Source organism: Mustela nigripes, chromosome 1, assembly GCF_022355385.1.
Source record: "Mustela nigripes isolate SB6536 chromosome 1, MUSNIG.SB6536, whole genome shotgun sequence".
NCBI lineage: Eukaryota > Metazoa > Chordata > Mammalia > Carnivora > Mustelidae > Mustela > Mustela nigripes.
The window spans coordinates 93,820,297-93,834,958 of NC_081557.1; the positions used below are offsets into that span (position 1 = coordinate 93,820,297).

Consider the following 14,662-nt stretch of genomic DNA (forward strand, 5'->3'; position numbering starts at 1 on the left):
GGGATGCCTAGGAAGGATCTCAGCAAAAAGCGACAGAGAGGTCACGCCCAGGCAGAAGAAACAAGCATGGCCAAAGGCCCTGAAACAGACAGAGACCAGGCCGGCAAGGCAGGAGTGCCAGGGACCAGCAGGGGATGAAAAAGGCCGCGAGGTAGAACCCGATCAGGAGGATTCCATGGGCTATGTTAAGGATTTGGGATTTTATTGTAAAACAAATAGTACACGAAATGTTTTTAAAAGGCAGCAACAAGAAATCTGCTTCTTAAAATGTTCCGTGCCTCACCTTCTTCATCGGTACAACGGACGTAAATCTATGTATGTTTCAAGGACCTGTCAGAAAGAAATGAAATAATGTATGTCACCACAGGGTGCCTTAGAAGGATCCGGCCCCTTCTCCCTGGTGCCTTCTTGCTTACAGTTTGTATCTAGCCCAAGCATTCTACAGATACACTTGCTGTTTGTGGGGAATACCGAGATTCAGGAAGAGACCCAAGATACCCTTGTAATAAATAACAGCTGACATTTATTGAGCACTTACTGTATGCCAGCTACTGTTCTAAGTGTCAACTCACCAAAACCTTAGAGGGTAGGTACTAGTATTATAATTATACCCATTTTACAGGTAGGAAACCTGACACAGATCGGTTAAACTAATTGCTCAGGATCACATAACAGGTCGACAGCATGGCAGGCTTTAAATCCGGATGTTCTGACGCCAGGACCCTCCCTCTAAAACACTATACTGCACAGCCTCTTGGGCGGAAATGGGATTTTAGGGAAACGAAGTGGTCAGCAAGAGCAGCTCTGGCCCAACCAAAGGGGTGGGTAGGAGAGCTGGACTGTGAGAATGGTGGATGCACCACCCCAAGTTGCAGACCGGAGGCCCCCACCAGCCAGAGGCTGAACCCTGCAGCTGACCCAGGACACGGTCCCAGCCTCCCACTGCATCCTGGGTCAGGGAGGGAGCATGTTCTCTGAGTCAGCCTCTCAGCTTCTGTGCACCCCTTCTAGAGATGATGTCTTCCGGAACAGCCCCCCAGGACATGGGGGGGTGTCTGCTCGGCGAGACCCCTGGAGCCAAGCAGAGACACTGGTGGGGCCGTCTTCCCTGGTGAGGGGCACGGTCCTGAGTGGGGTGCGCGGCGTGTGCCTGAGGCACGTGGTGTCGGCAGAGCCCTTGGGGAGGGCGGGTGAGCCTGCCCAGCTGGGCTTTGAGGCCGGCAGGCAGGACAGCCGCCCCGCTCCCGCCACTCTCTGCAGTCAACCAGAAAGTCAGAAAATGTGCTCGGCGACCAGCGAAGCAGATGGTTGAGAATATCATGTGTATACAATATTTATGAAATGTGCGCTGAGCAGAGCTGTGGCTGAGACTTCCGTCCCAGGCAGAGTAATTCAGCCCTGTGTGATGAACAAGATGGTAATTGGGGTAGTTCCAATTTACTAACCATTTGCAAAAGATTACATACCTCTCACATAGCATCCTCTCCTAATCTTACTTTAATGAACACTACTCTATCTGGATGTATAATTTCGGGGGGGGGGGGGACAATCTCTAGCCTAGAAGGCAAGGCTGTAGCTAATACATTAACATCCAAATTAGAGAGAGGGAGAATAATTGTGAGATCTATAGCTAAAGTAATTTGAAGCCCCCCCCCACACCCCGCCTTTCTACACAGTAAAAGACAGAAGCGTAGTGGGGACAGCTTTTGATACCACCAAGCACTTGGATGTGGGGCTTGAAGACTTTCTAAGATGGCACCTTTTACTTCCCCTGACAAGCACCCCCCTTCCCGCCCCCTCCGTGTGTGTGTGGGGGGGGGTGTTTTCAGCTGATCTTCGCTGCCAGAAAGGACAGAGGGAAGACTGTTCAGTTCCAGGGCACACTGGTTGTTGATACGCTGCATTCCCTAAAAGCCTAAGGCTGTTGTGGGGGGGCAGGGAGGACAGGGATCCTTAGGAGTGAGTTGATGATTTCTACCTCCGTTTCATCATCTGTAAAGTGGGGCGGTGGGATGGGTTGCTGCTGCTGCCTAATCCAGGTCTTCGTTCAACCATTTTAATTGAGCCCAGCACTTTCCTAGGTGTGGGGAGCAGAGGTTTAAAAATAAATGTTCTCAAGGGTGTTTACATTTTCATGGACCAAAGGGGGGGTACATTCCGTCTGTTAGGTGCTAGGACGAGGACAGGTTCTCTGCATCCAGGGGACTGGGGAAAGGCTTGGTCTTCCTACAAATCCCAGGGTGACCCAACCCACTTTCCAGCCTGGGTGACTGGGAAAGGCCCCTGGGGTGGGCCTGGCCCTAGGTCAGCCCCGCCTTTCACTGGCACCGCTGCGAGGTGTGGTCTGCTTTTGCAGCTTGAGCAATATTAGGGACTAGTGGGAGGCAGCTATGCCAGCTTCTGCTCCAGAAAGGAGGCTGCAGAGAGCAGAGACCCAATGCGCGATGCTCCTTCCTGCCCAAGGGTCTCCCTCCTGCCCGGAGCTCGGTCCCTGGCTGAGGGAGGCGAGGTGTGCCGCCCTCTACCCCCCCACCCAACGCACCAAGGCATCTGGGGAAAGGTGCAAGGGGCCGAGGTCAGAGAACACAGCTCTGGAAGACAGCACTCTTGGAAACACCCTTCCAGAACCCCTTTCCCAGTTCCGGTCTGCAAAGCAGAGCAGGTCTGTAAGGGCGAGGCCCTCCACTGTGCTCTCCCTGCGCCTTCTGACTCATCAAGTCCTCAAGAGGCGGGGTGGGGGGGTGGCCGAGGAGAGGGGCACCAAAGACAGCCAAGTTTCCTCCATGGGTGGGACCTCAGTGAGCCCCTACTGGGTGCCGGGAGGGGCACCAGCCCTGGGACCCATCCCAGGAGCCCTCTCCGGCGCCTCCCTGGCCCCCCTCCCCCATTCTTCCTTCCACTCTGGCTTGTTTTTCTCTCAGAACTGAGTGCCGGGGCTCAAAGGTTGTCACTCAGACCTGCGCACTGGCTCCCGTGCACGGGGGCTCGCTCTTTCCTAAGCCCCGAGCCCGCGCTTGCTCTCTGATCTCCCCATCCCTTTGCGTTAAACTGACCGGCGCGCAGACTCCCGGACATCAGCGGGCGCCCGTCTCTCCTGCTGGGAAAACCTTGATGAGATGAATAGCAATGTGAGCCCATGTGCGGAGGAAGGGACACTGGGCCTTAGGGGTGGGGGTCCAGCCCCTGTTCCTTCTCCAACCTCTCAGCCACCTCCCGACCTCTGGTCACCAGTGTCTCCAGGACCACTCAGAGGGGATTTGGACTTGGTGAGAAACAGTGTAGCCAGCAAGAACCTCGGTATTGATAAGCAATGAGGTAGGGCTGGGCCCCCTCCCAGCCCCCAGGTCCTGGTAATTCACAGGCTTCCTTCCTCCCTTATTATCTGGCCTTGGGTTCTGCCTTTTCACAGGTGTGTGTGCACCTGCCTTGAGAGCAGGTAAGGGGAGAGAGAAGAGGAGAATCCAGGCTAAATAAATAAGAAGGGAGAGAGAGGGGAGGAGGAGGCAGGAGGGGTGTTCAGGCCCCAGTGCATTGTGTACTAAAGGACTTCGTATGTGATTGAACGTGTGGCCCCACTTCTGTCTTCTCGGAGGTGACAGTTGATGAAGGATGACCAGCTACCGGGTTTGCCTGGGGCTGAGGAGCTTCCTGGGACAGAGGTCCTTCTCAGTGCTAAGACCTGGGCCAGATCGTGCCCCTGTCCACCCAGTCTCTTTAGAAGGCCAGGCCTTTGTCTGAGTAAGGCTGGGACTGACATCCGGGAAGGAGCCTGGGGCCAGGCTCCTGCATATTGGGGTGGGGAGAGCGGGAAGGAAGGAGCCTCATTAAAAAGAACACCAGACCTCGTCTCTGCATCTCCTGCCCCCATGTAGGTACGGCTTCCTCCATTCTCTTCCCAGTAGCAGGAGCAGTGGGGACCGTGGGGACAACAAGCAAGACAGCTGGCACTCCCACGGTGCTCACTCCACGGCAGGCATCCTCGCAGACCCTGTGGGCGCGCTCACTCACTGACCCCTCCCCGCTGCTCTCTGACATAGATGTCCTCCTCACCCTTGCTGATGAAGAAATAGGATAGAAGAAGTCCCATGGGCCGACGGCACGACGCCCCAGCCCAGGGAGGAGGGCAGTGGAGATGGATCCTGCGTCCTGTGTCTCTGGTCTCCCCCCTCTCTTTTCGCTAACCTGCAGCCATGACTCTGGGCCCTGGGCCTGGGCTTTGCATTCACACCTGGGGCATTTGAACCTTGGGCTCTCAGGTGAGCTAGTGGGTGTGGGGAAGCAAGGCCAGTGGAGCTCTTTGTTCTCGAAGCCATGCCCTCTGGAAGTGGCTCCTGGGGCTGCAGGTGGGGGCTCTGGGGTTGCTCAGGGGTCCGGCTCTGCTCCCAGTCCTTCCAGGGCTGACCGTCCCTCCTCTCTCCCAGGATGCCACGGCCCCCTGCTCCACACTGTTGGGAAGCACGTGGCCCCGAAGCAGCGATTCTCCTAGCCCGAAAAAGGAGCAAAAAGAATATTTGATCACAGGTGGCTGCTGTCAGCCTGCAGTCTCTGAAGTCCTGGGCTGGGCGCTTCCACCCGCTGGGCATCCTGGGAGGCCCCCCCACCCCTCCTCAGCCCTGGCCCGGGGCTTGGCGGCCACCTCTGGAAGGGAGGATGCAGGCAGGACCTGCCTCTCGGAGGTCACCCTTCCTTCGCCCGGAATGTGGCTCCTTCCTCAGCGTGGGGAGCAGTGGCTCCCATCTGAGTTTGCTTGGAGATGCTCTCAGAACCCTCACCGCCCCCCTTCCCCCCTGCCTCTTTCTAGCAAGAGAGGAAGGGCGCCTTGGAGAAAGGGTGGCTTTGGAAAGCAGTCGGACTTGGGTTCAGATTCAATGCCCACGCACAGCCAGGGGTGACTTGGGCAAAGTCAGGGAACTTCCGTGTGCTTGTTTTAGGGATAATACACCCGCCTGCCAGGTGGGGGTGGATCAGACCAAACCAGGGACGCAGGCTGCCTGGGGTGAGTCTGGCCTGGGGGAGGAGGAACCAGATGACAAGTGGGAGGAGTGAGGAAGGCGGCCCAGGAGTCTCAGAGGCCTGGGAGGTCTGTCCAGCCCCACCCCAGCGGAAGCACATGCATCGTCTCTCTGTGCATTGCCCTGAGTCCTTAAAGTTTTAAGGAAAAGGAAGTTTGGAAACTTTCTGGCACATCCAGTCCCCTGGTTTGACAGCAGCCCTTTGTGATCGTTCTCTTTTTTTAGGTCTAATCAGAGTCCTTCAAGCTACAACTCAAGTTCATTTTCTTCTTTCTCCTTTTCAGAAGAGATTGAGAATCGCCCAGTCCCCGGACGTTTCTTCAGGAGCCTGGAGATCCCGCCCGCCTGACTGTGAGGTAGGGGATGGCAGCCCTGGCTTGGCTGGGCTCCTGCTTCCCAGTGCGGATGATGAGGGAGTCCCCAGGGGCACTTGCCTTCCCCAGACTCCCCAAGCTGGGTCAGTGGCAGGTGCGGGGACCAGCAGCGCCCACTTCCTCGGACGCCCTGAATCGGACTCCCATTGTCCCCCTCCTGGAATCTCACCCACTCCTCTTCTCTCAATGCTCTGCACTCTAGAACTCTCTTGCTTTTCTGGATTTAAAAAAAAAAAAGGATGAAATGAAGAGAAAAAATGAACTTGCCAAGGAGCCTAAATGTGCCCCCATTCCGGGAAGAGACACAACCCCCGGCCGCGGCAGTTAGGGTGAGGCAGGAGCGCAGGGACCCGCCGGGGCACCAACAGACAGACCAGCCAGGCATCCCCATCCTCATGGGCACGGTGCCCGCTGCATCCCATAATCAGCACCATTATCTCCAGATAATTTTCTCTTCTCTCGGGCAGTGAGGCCTGTGAAAGGAGCCCAACGAAGGACCCTGTTTCTGGGACTGGGAGAGGAGGGTCCGTGGCCTTGACTGCAAGTGAAAAATGAGGCCCCTACGCCTGGTGTCCGGGCGGCGTGACTGCGCGAGGCCCCGTGCCCCGCCCACCGGCTGCCCACCGGGAGCAGGAGCTGTCTACCTTTTCTTCGGCTCGCCTGGTGTTTAGCGAATCTATAATGCATTTAATCTCCGAAAGCCACTGCGCTTGGCTTTAAATGCCTAATTTGCTGTCGAGAGCCCCTGCAATTCTCTCTCCACCCTCGTGGAACTGGAGGCTTTTGTTTGCAAAATCAGCTGGGCTCCCTCCGCAGTGGAGCACGCAGGAACTGTGCCCTTGGTCCCTTCTGGAGGGGGCAAGAGACCCCTGCCACCCACGCCCTCCCTGAGCAAGCAGCTTGCCCGGGAGGCCGGGGCATTCCCACCGTTCTGCACACTCTCCATCCAACCTGGACCAAGCCCCACTGCAAGGATCGCAGGGGCTGCCGGGACAGCGGAGGGGAGACAACCCACAAATGGAGAGTTAGCTCACAGGGGAGTACATGTCTCAGCAGAGGTGTGCACAGGCAGGAGGAAGTGACTCTCCAACTCTTGGAAAGCTGATGGAAGCTTGTAGCCTTGCAGTGCAAGCCTCCGTCCATTGCACGTCCACCATGCGCGGCCTGAGACCAGGGTCACCTGTTTGGGACATGGCCAGCGTTGGGTGACAGCAAAGCGCGGGCCGTGTGGGGACAGAGTGCTGGAGTGCTGGGCACCCAGGAGGAAAGTGGGTCTTGTTCTGTGACAGGGGAGGAGAGGTGGAGGTTGCTAGCAAGCATAGGCATACAAAGAGACAGACGGAGTCCAAGATGCACAGGCAGATACAGACCTAAGACATGTCTGTATACCCATGCAGTATACACATGCATTTAAGAGTATATATTCTTCTATCACCATTTATAAAATTTAACTTATGTGCTGTATTTGTTTGAAGCTAGGGCTGTCTTAACACAGGACCAGAGCCTGGGTGGCTTGAAGGACAGAAATTGACTTTCTCATAGTGGTGGAAGCTGGACTGAGATCAAGGCTTTTCGAGAAGGTGTGCTTACCAACAACCGACTGAGGCTGGCTGAGGCCTCTGACGCCTCTGTCCTTGGTTTGTGGATGGCCGTCTTCTCCCTGTGTCGTTGCGTGGTCTTCCCTCTGTGCACGCCTCTGTCCTCATCTCTGCTCACAGAGAAGACAAGGACCCACCCATGTGACCTCATTTGCAAGGCTCTCTCTCCAGTACAGCCACATTCTGAGGTAGAGTTAGAACTTCACTCTATGAATGGGGAAGGCACAACTGAGGGCTTACCGTATGCAAATTTACATGGATTTATGAATTTATCTAAACCTTGTGTCTGGAAGTGTCCCCAAGTGGGTGGCCTTTCCGATCGCTGGCTTGTTGGGAGAGATCGGTTCTTCTAGGTGCACTGGCCTTCCCCAGGGCAGCCCTGATGGGTCTCCCCATCTGAGGGAGGGGAAAGGTGACTTGTCACTGCCAACTCTCAGGCCTTTGTGACCAGCCAGGTTGTTCCAAGGGATCCCAGAGGTTGACTCTATTGTCAGAGAAACTCCTGGCACTCCCACAGTCCAGAGGTCCAGGGATCCCCAGAAATGCCAGGCAGGTGGTGATCTTTCTTAGCAAGGAGATTTCCCCTTCGAAGTGACTCACTCCTACGAGGACGGAGGCTGAAACCACGTAGTTGGGCTTCTTGACCTCTTTAATGCTCTTACGTCGGTTAGGGCTCTCCTGGTTGCAAGTGACAAGAACAGAAGACTCAAACAGGCTTAAAATCAAGTGAGGGCAGGGGCAGGGAAGGTTGATATTTTTAGGTACCAGCCTTGTTCCCTTTTAGGTCAGCTTCTTAAGACAAGCCTTAAGCAGTGGCTATGGGACCGCTCCCAGCTTGGAGCCTACAGCCTGCCGGAACCAAATCCAATGTTGCAGAGAGTGAAAAAAAAGAGTTCTCAACAGGCTCATTTAGACCATTTTTTAAAATGTTTTGTGTCTCATCGGATTTGTCAGGTCATAGGAACATCTCCCAGACCATGACCACAGCCAGGGAAATGATGGACCCATCATTCCCGGGTTAGATGACGCACTTGCCTCCCCTTCCCCCTGGAGCCAGCTGCATCCAAAGCAGGGATGGATTCCCCAGAGAGAAATGGGAGTTCTGTCTCCGCCAGAGAAGGCCAAACGGCAGCTGGTTAGCAAAAGCAGAAGATATCCAGTATCGACTCTGAGAGAAGCAGTGTGTGGCACAGAAGCACGGCGAGTGGCCCTGTAGGATGCTGGCCCAGCCGTACATGTCTGGAACACCGTGCTTGAACGGTGGCCTTGGATCTAATTAGATTGCAAGTTCCCCGCTTCTTACCTAAACGAATTTTACTTTGGTGAGGTGCACTCCTGTTTCGAAGAGAAGACATTACTTTCCATAAGCAGTGTAAAGAGGTAAGGATAGCGCCGTGGTCAGGTGAGACCCAGAGCCCCCGGAGTCCCCATGCTGCCCCCCGCCCCGACAGCCATTCCATGTTGAGTGAGTGACTGAACCACTCTGAGCTTCTTTTCTCTCTGCTCACAAGGGCTCACAAAAGCTGCTTCTCATTCGGAGCGTTAAAGGAGATGGTGTGCCCTTGGCACTTGGTCCGTAGAGCTGGCCCGGCACAAACCCGCGGTTGTCTTTAAGAGCGAGCGCACTGAGAAATCGCGGACTCCGTTTGTTGGCTCTGCAGGGCTGTTCGGTATAACCGCACACTGTGTTTTAGCGGAGGAAGCTGAGACACAGAGAGGTTGAGCAGGGACCCCGAAGTCCCACAGCTTACACAGATCCGAGGTGGGTTGGAGGCCGGGCGCCCAACTCCGGGAGGAGTCAGCGGCTCTGTACTGAGGCGGGTCTCCCACACTGGGCCAGGACAAGGAGCCCAGTCCCAGGATGTGGGGTCCAGCACCCAAGTGTCCTCGAGTATCCATCTGTCTGGGAGGCGAGCTGAGTCTTTGCCTTTGCAAAGAATCTCTTATGGTAGAGGGAGAGCCCTCGTGCCAGAGACCCAGAGGTCTGGCTTCTGTGTGTGTGTGTGCGTGTGCGAGTGTGCTTGCATGTGTGTGTGCGCTGACTCGATGGTCGCTGGGCCCAGGCTCCCGAAAGAAGCAGCCCTGATCATGGGACAGGGACAGCCACCTACCTCACCCTGTGAGGGTGAACCTCTCCCCTCTCCAAGATGAGTGGCGTCACCTCCCCAGAGTCAGCCCTCTGCCTCCCACAGTTTCAGGCCCCACACAAGTGAACCCAGAACCCTGTTAAGAGTGACAGGTCCCAACAGGAGGCCACGCCTCTGAATGAGGCAAGAGCTGAATGCCCCTCTGATGCATTTGTCCTCTTGGGAGGGGACGTAGGATCTTACTCTGATGACTGGGGGTAGATGCCACTGCTGACCCTGCTAACCGCAAGTCAGCTCATCTGCAGAGCGCTGTGCCCTGAGCCCTGTTCACTGAGCACGTACACATGTCTCTGCAAAAGACTCAGCATTTAGCATTAGGAATCAAATCCAAGGCCCTGCCTGCCGTGTCCTTACGTGCTGTCCAGCCAGGGGGCAGGTCACTTACTTTCCTTTCTGAATCTGTTTCCTCACCAGTGAAATGGAGGCGTGCAGGTGTCCTCACAGATGCTGCCTTGGTCCTTTGGACAGGACGGCTGTAAAGAATTCCTGTAGACTGAGTGGCTTATAAACAATAACTTATTGTTTATTATTTATTATTTATATTATATATTTGTTATATTATTATATTATAATATATTATATTATGATACATATTACATATTTTATTATATTATTTATTACTAAATATAACTATTTATTTCCGACAGTGCTGGAGGCTACAAGTCCAAGATCGAGGCGTCGGCAGGTGCAGTGTGTTGAGGGCCTGCTTCCCTGCTTCCTAGATGAGTCTTTCTGATGCAGTCTCCTGTGGCAGGAGGGATGTGGGAGCTCTGTGGGGACTCTTTCATAGGGCACTAATCCCACTCATGAGAGCCCCATCCTTATGACCTAATCAAAGGCCCCAGCTCTGCTACCACCACTTGGCGGGCTAGAATTTCAACATATAAATTGGGTACGGGGGGTCGGGCACAAACCTTTGGTCCACAGCAGATGCCACAAAGATGAGATGAAATGAAATACGTGTGAAGACGACTTTGTAAACCACGAAGGGCTTCGTGAAGCTGTGGCAAGGATGGGGCTGAAAACCAGTCCCGGGAGCTGGCGGGGAATGTTGTAGAGGGAGACCTGTCACTGACCGGGGACCAAGCTGTGGCGGATAGAGTGACCATGAAGCACATCAGGGAGGCCAGGGAGCCCTCTAAGGATGGGGGACAAGCTTGTGTCTGTGTCCTGCACTGTCCTTTGTGGTCGGTCCCCTTCCCCTACTACGGAGCACTTGCACACGTGCATGAACACATGTGTGTTAACACATGTGAGTGCATGAATGCATGTGTGTGAACACATGTGCACACCTGCTTCCTGCAGCCATACCAGCTTCAGCTCGATGACAGGGTGGGAAGGGTCTAGAAGGCTGGTGCAAGGGTCCTTGTGTCACTTCTAACCCCAGAGAAGGAGGCACTAGCAGAAGGAGTAGTTGGGGAGCTCTTGGGGAGAGAGGGCCTCCAGATCCTGCCAGATGGATCCCTGGTTCTCAACCCGTCTGGCACAGCACGATCACCTGGGGGAATTTTGAGCTGAAGAACACACCGATCCATGGCTGTTCTGAACCGCGGTATCTGAAGGTGGATCCTAGGTTTCTGCACTTCTATAAAGCTCACCGAACATTCTACTCTTCTAATCACCAGGTTTCGGATCGCCTACTCCCAAAGCTGGCCAGCAGGAGCAGCCCCTGTTCCTCCCGAGTGACCCAGCCCTGAGCTACAAACCATCCCTCCCAGGCCCCCTGTGCCAGTTGCTTCTGAAAACAGAAACAAGCCTTCTTCAGAGATGGATGTGGCTCCTGGCGGACGGGGCTGCCAAGTCCCTGGAAGAGCTGGCGTGGGGCGCAGCAGCGTCCTACCCCCCGCAGGAGGCGGCAGGGTTCCTGGAGCAGGCCTGTCTGCCGGGGGCGGGGGGCTGGGGCTCCTGCCTGCAGATGCCCATGTTTACTCAAGATGGGCTGGAGGGACCTGGATGCTGGTTCTGGAGCCCACTTCTCAGGAACTGGGACAGCTGTCCCTGGACAGCCACCAAGACTCTGGCTTGCAGACTGAGATGGAGTGTTGAGCGCGTGGCAGTGGCACAGACGCTCTAGGTAAGGAACTTGGTCTTCTGGTGTTTTCTGCCAAACTGGCATCTGTCACCTTACATTATTGTCCTCTTCCATTTAGGTCCCTGCCTTGTGATGCTTTAAAAAAAAAAAAAAAAAAAAAAAGAGGGAAGCAATCTGTGGCAAGGCTCCAAGCTTCTCTTAATTGCAAATTCCCTTAAGTACCACTTCCCGGGAGCTACAGACCCTGTCTGCTAGTCAGGACGGCCTCAGCCTGGCTGATTTTTAATAGGCACGCGAACATTCTCAGCCTCTTCGAACTTTCCCTTTTGTTCGCCTGTAAATCCTGCATGTCCTCCTCCTGTATGAGGGATCTCAAATTATTGGAATGAACCTGCCCCTTTCTTTCATCTTTACATTAAAAGGAGAGACAGAGGAAGGGCGTAAGAGAAAAGCAGAGAGAGAGACCGAGAAGTTGAGGAGGGTTGGGGGGGCACCGGAACTTGAGCGCCGAGGATCAGCATTGGCAAATAGGGCTGATAGAGCAGCAGAGGACCTTGCAAGGGGAACAGATGTTGAAATGCTTCCTACAGACTCGCTGCCTTGAGGCTCCTCCCTTGCTCCGCCCCTGGCCCAGAGCGCCCCCCCCCATCCTTGAAGGGTACACTCTAAAGGGTTGCACCTGGCACAACAGGGGGCTTTCAAGACCAAGCTGGCCCCTAGGGCATTTGTTCCCTTGCATCAGAAGATGCTACAGATTTTGAATATCACCTTGGGCCAAAGCATGGAGAAAATGGGGGTAGCCTGGCTCTTTCTCCTGGAGGAGATAGAAAGAAGAATGGGGGGAAAAATGAGATGCGGAAATCGACAGACAGCCTCCCTACAGAGCAGGTCAAGTAATGTTTGCGTGACTCAGTTTCTGCCTTTGTGAAATGGGTGCGAGCGTAGCTGCTGTGGAGGGGGTTCAGGGCAGCCCCTGAACCATCAGAGGTCCCGGGCAGCCATGGGAGCCAAGAGTTTGCCTGGGAGGGGGTCATTCTCCCAGGCGAGCCTGGCTGGCCCCAGGTAGCGCCTGCTGCTGTCCCCTGCAGCCAGGTGAGGGGGTGTTGGAGAAGGAGAGGTGACCTGAGAAAGCCCAGGGAGACTTCATGTCAGAAATTGCTGGCGTGATGCAAAATACGCTTGCTAAATTGTCCTGGTGCCCGGGGAAACAGTTGCACAGTAATGCAGAGAGAAGTGGAGGCCAGGAGATGGGAATTGTTCTGGACACTTCATTCTTCCCTGACTCTATAGACCCTCTCTGCTGTGATAGTCAGGCCAGTGGCCTGCCCTGTCGGGAGTCCTACAGGGCGGCCAGAGCCCCAGGAGCCAGCCCTTGGCTCTCCGAAGGCACCAGGCAGCCGAATGCCTGGGGGAGAGGCATGGCCAGTGCAGGGGTGGAACCGAGAAGGGTTAGGGAGATCCGTCCCCGCTGCTGTCCCCAGACCTGCTGCTGGCTGCCAGGTAGCCTGGGGCAGACCCCACACCTGGCTGGGCTCTGGATTTCTTGGCCCCAAAGGGGAATAGCAACACCTGCTTTGAGGAAATGGAATGAAAAATGCATGGGAGAGGGCTTTGGGGATGGGAAATTGGTTTACAACGGAGGGAACGAGGTTATTTTTCTCCCCGATCCGTGGACCATCTGTGTCTGTCCTCTCTGACCAGGCAGAGAGGGGGCTTCTTGAGGGCAAGGACTGTCCTGGCCCAGCAGCCTGCACGGAAGGGGGCGCTGAGTGGGTACTTGGACAGTATTTGTTGATGTGAACTACATTAGTTATTAGGATGAAGAAGATTGTGACCACACTGAGCCCTCCTCCCTGCTCCCCCATGTCAGGCTCACACTGAACCCAAAAGTGGAAATGTGCTTGAAATTACTCTTTACCCCTTGTGCTGGGCACCCCATCTCCTCTGTACTGTATCTGGGCGAAGAGCCGTGCCCCCCGGGAAGATGGGGCTTGGGGCCCGGCTGTGTCTGGGTAGCCTGGAGGTCATGGCAGGTTATATTCTTTTTTTTTTTTAAGATTTTATTTATGTATTTGACAGGCAGAGATCACAAGTAGGCAGAGAGGCAGGCAGAGAGAGAGGAAGGGAAGCAGGCTCCCTGCTGAGCAGAGAGTCCCTTGCGGGGCTCAATCCCAGGACCCTGGGATCATGACCCGAGCCGAAGGCAGAGGCTTAACCCACTGAGCCACCCAGGCTCCCCATGGCAAGTTATGTTCTATGTGAACAGCGCCCCCTGGAGTTGTGCATCCTGGATGCTCTTATAGCTCCAGTGCTGGTGTAGCAAAAGAGACACGTAAACGAGGCTGATAAAAGTCCTCGCTGGAGGCCCCTCAGGCCAGAGCAGGCTGGCTGCGCTGTCACCATGGCGGTAAGAAGAGGCTGAAGGGGTCTGACGCCCCAATTTTGCCTTCACATGCAAATGCACTTAAGGCTTTCTATGGCTCAAGCCAAGTTGGAGGCTCTGCCTAAAACTGAATGACACCTCTTACATCCCCCCAGTATTTGCTGCCTGCAAACCCTCCCTGTGAGAGAGAGAATGGGACCCGGAGCTGGACCCTGCTGGGCCACTGCGTCCACAGTGCGTACTCTCAGCCTCCCGGAGCCCCAGAGGCAGACTCCGCGAAAATGAGGTCAACAGCAGCCACGGCCAGACTTATGAGGAGTCCGTGAGCTAGATAAATCATCCGCACGGTGCCCCGGGCCACGGGGAGAGCTCGGTCTACACCCTCGCCCCTTTCTGTCCACACCCCACCTCTTTGTTCAGCAGCCCGGGCCCCACCTGCAGAGCGAGGATAGGAACCCCCATCTTGGGGGGGCTGTCAGGGGGCTCAGTGAGGCCTGGAGGTGCGGCACCCAGTGTAGGGCCATCTATCTTCCCTCCTGCTCTCTTCCCGCTCCAGCATCCTTCGGGTCTAGACCCGAGATCCTGGCTGCTGGGGGTTTCCGGTGGCACCATCAATCTGTGCGAAGTTTCTGACCAGAAACCCTGTTCCACCCGCGGCTCAAGGAACACTGGCTCCATCTGCTGACATTTGGCTTCTCTCCCGGCTCCCTGTTCTGTCTCGGCACCACCTGACCTTGCCCTTCCCCGGCACCTCTCTCCTTTGGGGCCTCAGAGCCCCATCCCCGCCAATAATCCCGGCTCTTGGCTGCCCCGCACTGAAGGCAGATGGTGTTGAGTAATGGGGCTTCTCCCTCGGTTGGATGGGCCAGCGTCAGCCGCGCTGACTTCAGCATCACGCTGGCGCACACGGCTTTGGAGCTTAGCACTTTCTCTTCTGCCGTCTGGGTGGGGGAGGGGGAGGGAGGCAAGCGGGACTGTTCCGGAATCTTTCCTGAAGCTGGGGTGTTTGTGGGCAGATCGCACGTTGAGCCTCCAGCTTCCCTCCCACGGAGCTCCCCCGAAGACATCTCTCTTTGTTTGCTTGTAGTTCAGTCTGTCAGTGTCGAGAAAGGCTTC

At 55.4% G+C, this 14,662-nt stretch overlaps 1 long non-coding RNA gene across 1 annotated transcript; it reads left to right on the forward strand.

The window, feature by feature from the left end:
- Positions 1-2,403: 2,403 nt before the first annotated feature.
- Positions 2,404-11,199, forward strand: LOC132012907 (uncharacterized). Its single transcript, XR_009402806.1, has 3 exons — positions 2,404-2,662; positions 5,297-5,368; positions 10,757-11,199. It is a non-coding gene; the product is annotated as an uncharacterized LOC132012907 (long non-coding RNA).
- The last annotated feature ends 3,463 nt before the right edge of the window (positions 11,200-14,662 follow it).